At 44.9% G+C, this 12,137-nt stretch overlaps 1 protein-coding gene across 3 annotated transcripts in view; it reads left to right on the top strand.

Moving 5' to 3' along the window:
* Positions 1-12,137, top strand: part of PMEPA1 (prostate transmembrane protein, androgen induced 1) — a 172,814-nt gene that overhangs the window by 39,668 nt on the left and 121,009 nt on the right. The gene's annotated exons all lie outside the window — the stretch shown is intronic.

Here is a 12,137-nt window from a genome sequence, read left to right as displayed (position 1 = left end):
GAATATCTGATACCGGGTTTTTTTTAAGGTGCAGTGGAGTGGGGGCAGGGGGGGAATTGACAAGGGTTAGGTGAATTTCACCAGCTTCATCTAAGAATGGATTTCAGGGATCTTGCTCTCTTCTGTTGCCCTTTCTTATCTGGCAAACTTTAGTTTCTCGTTTTTGCTTATTTTAAAGGGGTGGGTGGGGGAATGAAAGGAACTAATAGTGAGCAGTGTGTTTTTAAAATTGCTCCATTTCTCAGAAGGAGACATTAGCGTACTGCAGCTTGTCTCACTTTAATTGCCCTTTTTATGACTGTCTAGACATCCTTCAGATACGTGTTTTCTCAGTGAAAAGACGTTTCCCCCTCTGGTTATATGAGAGTCCAAACACTCTTCACCCATTCTCTTTTAACCTACTAACTGATTTTTTTTTGGGGGGGAGGGGGTGGTATTATCCCTATATGCCCTTCCAAGGCGGCCTCCTCCTCCTCCTCCTCCAAAGGACATTTCAGTCGCTTCCCCCACCCCCAAGGTTTTTGCTATCTTTCTTGGTGTATGCTACTTCATGGGGGTTTTCTGTCTCCCCTGCACCCCTGCTTGGGAGGACGGATAAAGCTTGGAAAAAGCACTCTCCTTTGGAGTTAATTAAGAAGATCACCTTTCTTAAGTTAACTTTATATATTCTAATATAGCCGCTTCTTTACCATTCTCCCCTCCCCTGTTTTTCCTAACCATTTGTTTTGCAGCCAGAAGAATATAACTCCTCAGACCAGGTTTTAAGAATGGAGAAGACAAGACACTCTGAATGGGTTTGGGAGGGTTTTAGTTATGCAAATAGGGTGCATTAATTAACCCTGTTGCCATAGCTACCACTTTATTGTTAAAAGGGGGGGAGAACACAGGCTGTGCTCAGGGAGAATCTGCCCTCTGCTCCCTCGCTCCACCCCCAAAGGGGAAATCGCCCAATTCCACTATGCTGTGACCCGTCCCCCCCCCCGCCACACACACATCTGAAATGTATGGAGTGAGCAAGGTTAGAAGGAAAAGGAGAGGAAGAAACTTTTCCATTCACTGTCATTAAAAAAAAAGAGTGTGTGTGTGTGGGGGGGGGGAAATATTAAGATCACAGGAAAGCCTGTTAGAAGCTAGGCTAAAATTACATCTGTGAAGGTTGATAGAGGAGGAGGCTTAGAGGGGGCTAGGCTGCCATAAAGCAGGGCTCGCCTGCTTTGTTTCCTACCCCCTCCTTGTGGGCAAGTGGGGAGGGGGAGCTATTGTTGGTGTTGACCTTGCTGAAAAGCCATAAATATTTGCTTCCACCCCGCAACCCCAACCCATCTATCTGCCTTCTGGTTCCTTCGCTTACGGTGAAAGAGGTCTCCGTTGAAAAGGATGTACAGCGAGGTGCAATGGTGAGGCGAGTAAATGGAAAACCAAAATCATTTCAGGGGTGTGTGAACGTGTAATGTGTCCGATTTCTGCCTTAGCGGGCACGTGTTGTAGCACAAATGGTAGCACAATCTTTTATTTATTTATTTATTTATTACATATTTATACTGCCCAACAGCCAAGGCCCTCTGGGCAGTTTGCAATCTTTCTGTTTTGAAGAGAAATGATTGGGGTTGAGGGCAGAATGACGCATTACCTTATTGTATATATTTTAAATAATATTCATACACATATTTCTGCTCCAACTTTTAATTCCCAAGGTGGCTTAATTTTACCTTGACAAATAGGTGCTCCCAAAACCTTGTTCTTAGAGATAGTGGCCTCGTTCACATGATTGAACAGCCTACCATGGATTATTTAAGCCATGGTAGGCTGAGGCACAGGCCGGTGGTCATTCTAAATAATCTAGATGTGGCTTTGTCATGTCATCCAAGCCTGGGGAACATGGATTATGCAAGGGTTAAAAAAAACCTTGGATAATGTCACATAACCCCGAGTTCAGAAAATACAACAAGTCATGGCCACAGCTTGAATATTCAAAAACTGCCAGCATAAACCACAGTCGGTTTATTGTGTGACCCAGGTCAGTGTGAATTTGACGGGGCAGGGCAGGGAGAGAATAGATTTACAGAGAAGAACTGGTGGGGGAAAAGGGTGCTTGATCCTTCCCATATCCACCAGTTCTTCCCCACAAATAACACCCCCAGACATTCCCCCCTCCCCCCGGCCAGGTATACTTCCACCTCAAAAACAGTTTAAATCCCTCCTGGATGAAGACAATTTCAAGGGAGTATGGGTAGATGGAGAAAAGAGTTAAGCATCCTCTCCCAATAATGACTTTCAATTCTGGGCACTTGATGAGGGCCTTCACCTCACCAGAGGCCCATTGACAAGCGCCCCCTGGAGTTGCTCCCCCTGTTCACCATGGCAACTTGCTTGCTCACCTGCCTCTTGCTCAGGCCCAGATAATGGTAGTGGTGTGGCAGTAGATGCCACTACCTACGTGCTCACTGGCTCTCTGCTTAATCAAGCTAGCAAGTGGTAGCAATGATGAGAAAATGGGCGAGGAGCAAGAGCTGCTGGTGACCATGGCAGTGAGAAGGTAGATTTCTGGGGGTTGGACTCGATGGTCTTATAGGCCCCTTCCAACTCTACTATTCTATGATTCTATGAGGGAGGGGGTCCATTCAGAAAGTCTTGCTCAAAGGCCCTAAAAAAAAACAACACCTCAAGCCAGCACTGTTAACAAAGCACCCCATGTAAACCAGGGCCTTAGCTAGACCTACCTGTCTAGTGGGACGGAAGAGTGAAGATCTCAGAATATTTTTATCGTGAGATCTCCCCCTCTGTTCACACGTGGTGTGCGATGATATATATTCCCTGCTCACCCCACCCCACCCCCGATGGGCACAGTGCTCTTGAGGAGCTCTGCGCCCCGTGCGCGGGTCCTGGCTCCTCGTGAGGAACCGCGACACCCGCACACACGTTCCACGGTCTCGGGCTCAGCGTGAGACTGCGGAAAAAGCAGGCCTAAAGTGTAGGGCAAGATCCTGGGGCAAGGGAGGGATCATCCCTCCCTGATCCCGGGATCCCCTGTGCGTCATGTGGACGCACAGGGACGATCCTGGGGATTGCCCTGGGATTTCGCCCCATCTAGCTAAGGCCCTGAAATACCAAGGACAAGCAATCCCTAAAGCCGGACTGCCTCTCATAAACAGGGATAGTTGGAGTATATATTGTATGCCAAAATGTAAGGCCATGATAATGTACATCGTAGGAATAGCCCCTTTTACACCCTAATCGTAAAATTGGTTATTTAGAAGTCCACGCCCATTAAAGTGAATTTAATCCCATGATAATGGGCATAGGGTTCCATGCCTCTGCAACTGCCAATTGAACGCCTGTCCATCTGGCTGGGCCTTACTGTGTGTTTACATAACATGCACCTCCCAAGAGGGTGAGTGTCATTGCCATGTTATAGAAATACAGATCATGCTCAACCCAGGCAGGTAGAATCTTTACATGTATTGGGAGCAGCTGTAATACAGCCTAGAAAGGTGGCAGGAAAGGAGACAGGAGGCGCAAGTCCTTCAGAGGGGAATCCGTCAGGCCAAGAAAAGAGGCCATAGAATAAGAGCCAAGGTGGCAGCACCATTCTCTAGCAAAGCCATAGCCCGACCAGTAAGCTTTTACATCCCCACCGAAGGAGACCAATATGCTGCTCAGGTGGGTGGAATCGTCTTGGAGTCATTGCCTTGTGAATGGTTTGTCCTACTTCTCAATCAAGCATCTTGACTGTACCACTTCATACTGCACATGGAGGGGTGTGTCACATGATTGAATGCTCCTCCATACAAATCATCATCGTCATCATCCATGCCCATGGAAGATTAGCTTGTCAACGTGAAAGCTAGTCTAGAACTCCTTCCTTAGTTTTCATCAGTCTAACATGTGCTGTCGGGGGTGCATTTTTTGTCGTGGTTGTTGGGACACAGTGTGAAAAAAAGACTGGAAGTGGGAACGCTATCCATCTGATTGCTGTTAACTTTCTATAGCAGTAGCAAACTCTCCAAGGAATGTCTGTGCTTTCCTTGTCTTTCTTTATTATTTAGAGAGCCCAGAGCAGACAGTTTGCTGGCGAGACAGATGTGGTTGGGCAACAACAAACATCTATTTCCATAACTAGAAACAAATTTAGTAATTGCCTCTTTCAGTAGGACTTGATCAAGCAGGAAATGAAATTCCTAAATGGCACTTAGCAGAAGTATCTATAGCTAAGCTTAAAAGTGAGGCATGCTTTCCGTTCTCGGGATTTGGGGGTTGGCTTGGGGGCCGGGGGAAAAAGACTATATTCTGCAAACTATGCAAGTATAGTGCCAGTCTTTTACGGTATTTTAATGACTATTTAATTGAAAGCCCCCATTCCATTCCATCCCCTCCCTCCCTCTCAATAAACATAAACACACACACACACAGAGCTATTTATGCGTCACTCATGTGAGTAGGGTAAACATGGTAAAAAGGCGGGGCTGCACAATTAGCCATGCGCCCCCCCCCCCCTCGAAGCCACATAAATTCTGCAACCTGTTGGCAAATTTCTTCTGCCTGGGGTGTGCTGGCTGACCCCGCTACCTTTGTTTATTTATTTATTACATATTTATACTGCCCAACAGCCTAGGTTCTCTGGGCAGTTTACAACTAAAACCATAATATAACAATCCAATTAAAAACTTTAAAAATCACATAAAACCAGAATAAGCTACAGTCCAGGGAAGGCTTGTCTAAAAAGATATGGTGGGGGTTTTTTGGAGGCGTTAAAAATATATTACATTTTCCATCTCCCGAGCCGCACAAGGGAGGGTTTTCCAGAGGGTGGGTGCTGCTACAGAGGTTCTTCATGTTGTATCCCCGTATTAGCCCCACCGTCCTCAACACATTGAAGTGTGTAGGACTGCAGTGGTGATGAGTCAGACTCTAAATTGCACATAGAGTCCACAGGAGATGGCCTGCTGCCGACGTTCAGTTTGGACATGTGGAGCAGGGCTGGCCCTACCATTAGGCACAGTGAGGCGATCACCTCAGGTGGCAAATGCTGTTGGGCAGCAAACTCCCAAAGCTGTTCCTCCTAGACTCCTGGCTGCTTCCTCCATTGGAGAGTAGAGCTGTGTATGCCGCACAACCTGTCCTGTCCCCCACCCTGTACCCAAACAAGCCTGCTACATCAGCTGTGGTGGAGGACACACTCCCATCACCAGTGTCGAAGTAAGATTCAGACCAGCTAGCTTCTGTCCCAGGAGTCGGGAGGTCATGGTCTGCTTAGCCTCAGGTAGCAGAATGTCATGGACCAGTTCTGGCATGGAGGACTACTGGGAGTAGCCATCAGAAACATGGTGGTGGTGGTGGGACCAATGAGCATGTCCCTGTCGTCCCCCCGCCCACCTCTTATGCTGATGGAATTGCATGAGGGGAAACGAGAAAATAGATCTCTTGTCCCACTCTAAGGAGTCAGGTTGAAAGGCCTTACCTGTACAGCTGGAGATGGCCCACTGACCTATCTGCAGACCTTCAGGCAGAGGTTTTCCAGTCACCTGCTTTGCCGTCCTATGGTGGGCCATATGTGGCTGGATGGCCACACATTCTACAGCGCTGGCTGCTGCTCTGAAAGAGGTGTGATTCAGCCCAGTCCTATCATATCGGAATTTTAGAGCCATTCGGCTTGACTCCGTCGTCTTTTTTGCTTCTGCCTTTTGAAATCTCTCTCTGAATTTGGTTATACATTTTTCTTCTCTTCAATGAAAATTTTACATGAAAGGAGGACTTGAAAAAATCATTGTCAGTTACAAATGACTGAACATCCCCCCTGCCCAGAAGCTCTCTGTTTTCATAATGGAAGTATTTGCAGAGCTGACCTTTTGTCATAGTAAAATTTATCATTGTTGTGGACTGTTCCTACCAGACATACCTGTGTGTGTGTGTGTGTGTGTGTGTGTGTGTGTGTGTGTGAGAGAGAGAGAGAGAGAGAGAGAATATAAATATTAGAATAAGGCTAAAGGTTCACAAACAGTGGCCTTCCAAATAGAACTGGGTGAAATAAATGGTAGCTTGTATTAAAACTTCTGCGCTCTGTGTTAAGAAATAGCATCTCTCCTAGAACACAGTCATTGGCAATTTGCAAGTTAATGTCATTTAAATGTACAGGAAATGAAAACATCCCCTTGACTACCTTTGTAGCCATGAAGCAGTGGGGGGCGGGGGGGAGAAACCCTTCCGTTTATTCCAATTAAAAAATGCCCAGGTGATAACGCTGCTATTAAAACATCTATATGCTCTCCAAAACTATGCTTCTATATATGTTGTACAGACCACTTTATGTGTGGTTGTAAAATTGTAAATAATATGGAGAAGACCTCCATTTAGAGGAGGAAAATGTGTACAATTCTACTTGTAAACTTGCTGTCCTTTTTTAAAGTTACTTTATTCCATATAGCACTGATGGCTCTTTATTAAGAATACTTGTGAAACGTGGCATGACTGTTTTATTTTGCTGTGTGTACATGGATCGGGTATCCAATGCCTGAACCATGTATTCAAGGTAAAATAAATGCTTCTGCACACTCTTTCCGACACAGCGAAAAGTTAACATATGAAGCACCTCTGTGATGAGGATGCCCGTAAGTGAATTTACTATGGCCCTTTCTACACCTAAGGATTATCCCAGGAAAATGGAGGGATGGTCCCTGCCTGCTCCCGGGATCCCCTGTGTGTCATTTGCATGCACAGGGATGATCCCGCTATGATCCCTGGAAAAAAAGGCAGGTGTAGATACGGCCGGCCATAGCTCATCATGTATGCTTCAGACTCAACATAGACTTGGTAACTCCATTTCAGATAAAGAAGTGGAAAATGCAGACAATATTAAAACAATAGTGGACCGACAATAAAAAAAATACTCCCCCTGCTTTGTACTATCTTTTACAAGGGAAATGCACAAGGAATTACTATGGATAGTTTTTATTGTTTGCTGCAGTGAGGAGAACTTGATTTCTGCTGATCTTGATGGCTGGCTCTGGTAATGCCTGTGTGTATGTCGAGTAATGGAGAAAAGAAGATTAAGGTGATGACTGTCATCTTCAAATATTTGAAGATGACGGACCAAATTTGTTGTCTGTTGCTCCAGATGGTAGGACCCAAACCAATGGGTTCAAATTACGAGAAAGGAGATTTCGACTAAATCTTGGGTGAATTTTCCTGAAAGGTGCAAGCTGTTTGACAATGGAACAGAGACTGCCTTGGAAGGTGGTGGACTTTCCTTTATTAAAGATTTTTAAACAGAGGCTGGATGGCAAGCTTTCAGGGGTGCTATAGTAGTGCATTTCATGCATTGGCAAGGGGTTGGATTATATGCATTGGCAGGGGGTTGGAAAGGACTTCTGTGGTCCTTTCCAACTCTACGATTCTATGGTGATAGGAATTTCAGTATTGCCCTGGTAGAAATGGTAAGCATCTTTGTAATTCAGCTGAAGAGTCAGACCCAAACGAAGCAGCTCAGAAAACTATGCCCATAGTTCTCAAAATGCAAGATTGGCTTCCATGAGGAAGGAAGGACAGACAGTGGCCAGAGCTGATGGACTGATTTCTTTGGCTGCTACCAGACAACAGGGTGCCAATCCACTCAAGTCCCAACTTCATAATCCACAAGAGGATGCAAGTCCCATTTTGAATATGCTGTGAATGCTTGGAGTCAATATGGCAACTCAGTTTTTTTGTTTGCTGTTTGGCTAAGATTTGTTTGTTTATTAAAACATTTGTATCTTGCCCTGAATCACAAGGATCTCAGGGTGGCATGTAGATAAAATCATTCAAACAATATACAACAATAAATATACACAGCTAAAAACAAATTAGGCCATTAATCAGGCTATTGTAGGTTATATTTGCTTTCCCAAAGATGGTTGCTCTTCCAGACACCTTAAAATATGTAAGGGGTGTTCACATGACGCAACAGCCTACACTGAGGTTACAGCATGTGCAGGGCATGTGCAGCTGTCATTCTGCATATGGTTTGTCATGTCATGTGAACCCAGTGAGTATGGGTTATGTGATGGTTAAACAACCTGTGCATAACCCATGATCTGTTTTAGGGTTATGTAAGGGGTGTTTAACCTTCACATAACCCACACTTGCTGTGTTTGCATGACATGACAACCTCCTAAGCAGGGGTTGCATATGCAACCTGCCACCCACAGGTGCCATGGTTTACTGTTAGTTAAATAACCCAAGGTAAGCTGCAGCAAGTCATCGGAACCCGATCAAAGGGTTGGATTGAAAGAACAATGAAGGGAAGGAAAAACAGCTGCCGGCATTGTTCCGCAAGCGCTTGTATATGAGCTTGTGCAAGAGTTCACACAGTGCTATAATAGTTAGGTTTTATAGAAGTTCTCAAGCATCTGCTCGCACAAGAGGTTACGCACATGCTTTCGCACAAGTTCTTGCACCAGCAGATTAACATTTCTAGATTTAGGTGCACTTTTCTTCTGCAGCACTGTACAGTGAGACGAAAAAAAAGTCCCTTCTGTGAGTAGAATACCTCTTCTGCTTGCAAAATGGCGCCTTTGCATCCAACACACTAGGGGTTCACATGTGTCACCACTTTTCCCTGTGTACTTGCTTAGTGTGGACCTGAGCATTAAGGTAGACATGCGGCCTGATTTGAAGTCTACGTGGATTTCACATGTAAGACCCACACATAGGAGACTTGATCGTGTCCCTGCTTGCAGGTAGTTCCTACAGAACTCCACACAAAATCCTCATCCTGCACTTTTCATGTTGATTCCCCCATGGACATTTTTCCATGGAGGAAACCATTACATCAGGAACCGGCCTGCATAGACTTCACTGCCTACAACCTTACAATGCCCTTGGGAAGAAGAGACGAGTTACCTGCAGTGTGTGTTTCCTACTGCTACTTAACATTTCTGAAGCACCGAAAAGACTGTGATCATCATAATCCTCAAAGCATCCAAGGCTTTGAAGTAGTCCTATTGATGTAGAGGTGCTACTATTAAATAAGGACTTCAAGAGTTGTAACCAAAGGGACTTGGCCTCAAGTTAACTATGGTGCAGATAAGGAAAACTAAAGCAGGGCCTAAGAAGAGAAGGGAACATAAGGTTGCCGGCTTATTTATTTATTTATTTTGCAGTCTCTTCTCCTGTGCCTCTAACCACAGCCCAAGGCACAAACTATGTCTAGCACGAAGATAGCATTAGAGAAAGCTTCATCAGCTATTTTTTTTTTTTACAGAACACCTTGCTGTTAGGCACAGGAGCTGGGGCAGTAAATAGGAGGTTGAAGTGTTCTGGGCTCCTTTCTGCATAGTCCGAGTTTCAGATAGGTTTGAATCCCATTGCTTCTCATAATTCATAATATTGGCCATTTATCAATATTAGGACCTATGTTTCTTCCGCTTGTGTGTGTGTGTGTGTGTGTGGGTATGTGTGTATCTTTGTTCCGTCTTTTGCAGTTTGCCAACAGCAGCTCTAAGAAGTCTCTCGATAAAGGGGGGAGGGAACCCACCAAACCCCACTTACCCACCCACAAAATGTGGAGTTGCACTGTGGAGCAGGAGCTACATGAATGAAAAATAAGGATTAAAATAGAACTTGGGACCGTTCTCACCAATGTTCACTTTCCCTTCTGTGAGTCATGTTGTGAGCACATCTCTAAGGATAACAGAGGTGTTAATTTAGGTGGTGGGGTGGTGGTGAGGAACACTAGAAAAAGCAATTTGAACTACCAGGGCGTTTATTGTGGATTCCTGCACTTGTGCTATCAGTTCCAAGAGTGGAAAAATCATCGACTGCAGGTGGGAATGTATCACTTTTTTAATGTCTCCCCATGTGTGTGTTTTTTAAAATAATCTCACTGCAAGTAGAATGCTAACAACATAGGGAGAAAGTTTCTAATTCAGCCCTCTTCCTGCTCTGCTAGTTTTCTATTTGCAGAGAGCCTTTAATGTACAGCAGCATTCAAAATCGTGAAACCTCCACACCTGCATGTCAATTCTGCTGTGTCTTCGCTGGTTTACTGCCTCCATTCTACTGCACATGTAGATCCATCCACACACACACACACACACACACACACACTTCTTTATCATCATTAATAGGTTTAAGCTTCTGTACACCCCTTGGTGAATCCTGACTCAGATTAGGCCTTGCTATTCGTAAATACTGCAATTGCAGAATGTTAACCAAGAGCCTATCTTGATGACGATGCATTGACATACACACCCCACAAAACCCCACGGTTTCGCTCCTGCGGGGTTGTGCCAGTCAATCCCCACGCCAACAAGCAAGTGCAGGTTTTACAGCGATCATTCCTCCATGGCTTCCCCCTCCCTTTCCTTGCTGGGCTTTCCCTGTGTATTGATAGCCAAGGGAACAGAGAGCTCCCCCCACTCCCCTGCCGAAGAGAGACTCTTCTCCCATGCCGGAGGCAGAGTTCCAGTGGTCATTTGGCTCGCCGGCCCACCACCTCCCCCATGAACATTTTTCCTAAAGGTTAATCAAAATGCCCTTTTCTTGTAATTTGAAGTTGTTGGTTTGAGTCTTACTTTCTGGAGCCACAGAGAACAAATTTGTTCCATTCTCTATGTGAGAGGTAGCTCTTGAAATGTGGAGTGATGTGGAAAGGGTTAAGAACATAAGAAGAGCTATCTCATCTAGCATTCTGTTCACACAGTGGCCAACCAGCAGTCAACCAGGAACTCACAAGCAGGACATGAGTACAGTAGTACCCTCCCACCCATGCTCCCCAGCAACTGGCATTTATTTATTTATTTAGTTAGTTATTTATTAAATTTATATACCGTCCCATAGCCAAAGCTCTCTGGGCGGTTTACAAAAGTTAAAAACAGGGAAAACATAGGTTTGCTGCCTTGGATACTGGAAGTAGCACATAGCCATCAGGACTAGAAGCCATTGATAGCGTTCTTCTCCAGGAATTTATCCAACCCCATTTTAAAGCCATCCAAATTGGTTCTGGTACATGTTCTGGTAGTGAATACTATAGTTTAACTATGCACTGTGTGATGGTTCCTTGAGGCTGTAAAAATTTCTTCTTCTTCTCCTTCTCCTTCTCCTCCTCCTTCTCCTCCAAAGCAAAGGTAGCCATGTTGACCAGAAACCCCCCAAATCCCTATTACTGTAGCACACACACACCCTTCCCCTGTTCATCTCTGGACTCTGAACATAAAGTCAATGACTTCACCATCAAATCAGCCTTTTGCTCCCACCCCAGTTCCCCCCACCACTTGTTATTGTTGTTTATTATTACATCTTGCCTGATGAAGCATTCTATAGATCTCAGAAACCTGTGCATTTCTGGTGATCTTTTGGTTGGCCTAATAAATGTACTACAGCAATATGGATTTACTTTTTCTCTTAGTAACATTTGCATTTATTGGCATAGTGTAGGAACTGCCCAGTCTGTCTCTCCTCCCCACCACCCTACTTTACTGATGGAAAATAGAGACTAGGAGATGCTTTCCCAAGATCACCAAAAATCCACATTTGGCCCTCCAACATCCCTGGCTAAATTTTTGCTGACATATAGTCCATAGGAAGCTCCAGTTTATCTCTCCAACCCCACAACTCATGTATATTTTGTGAATCCTCTTTAATCCTTTTATCCCTCTGCTTTTCTCCCCTCTCTGCTAACTATCCAGTATAATCTCTGGAATTCAGCACAGGTGTCTGTGCTTAGCTGAGGAGCTTTAGTGTTCAACAACACTCCCCCTCCCCACCCTATGTTCCCCAGTAGCTTCCAGCAGTGCGGTGAGCAAAGGAAAAAATCCTACTGATGCTGATTTAGGATTACATTCTACAGATACCTTTTAGAAAAGAAACATCCTTGGAGAGCCTGCCACAGAAAAACAAGACATCTAGGCAAGTTCCTTCAAGATCCTGTATATTATCTCATGGGATGCTGAACAAATTTGAGCAAAGCACAGTTTTGCTTCTGTGTTCCTTGAGAGGCAGGGTTTTTCAGTCTATTCTTAATTTTCCTTCACCATGCAGAATGCCCCCCTCCCAACTCACACATGCACACACAGGATATGCACAGACCTGGGCAAATGCTACCAGTTAAGAAAGCCAGGCTCACATATATATGGACATGCAGGGGGAAATGTTGGCCGTGTCTG

The sequence above is a fragment of the Elgaria multicarinata genome, chromosome 1 (assembly GCF_023053635.1).
Source record: "Elgaria multicarinata webbii isolate HBS135686 ecotype San Diego chromosome 1, rElgMul1.1.pri, whole genome shotgun sequence".
NCBI lineage: Eukaryota > Metazoa > Chordata > Lepidosauria > Squamata > Anguidae > Elgaria > Elgaria multicarinata.
Note: the sequence above shows the minus strand (reverse complement) of the source record. Positions and strands in the feature narration are given on the sequence as shown.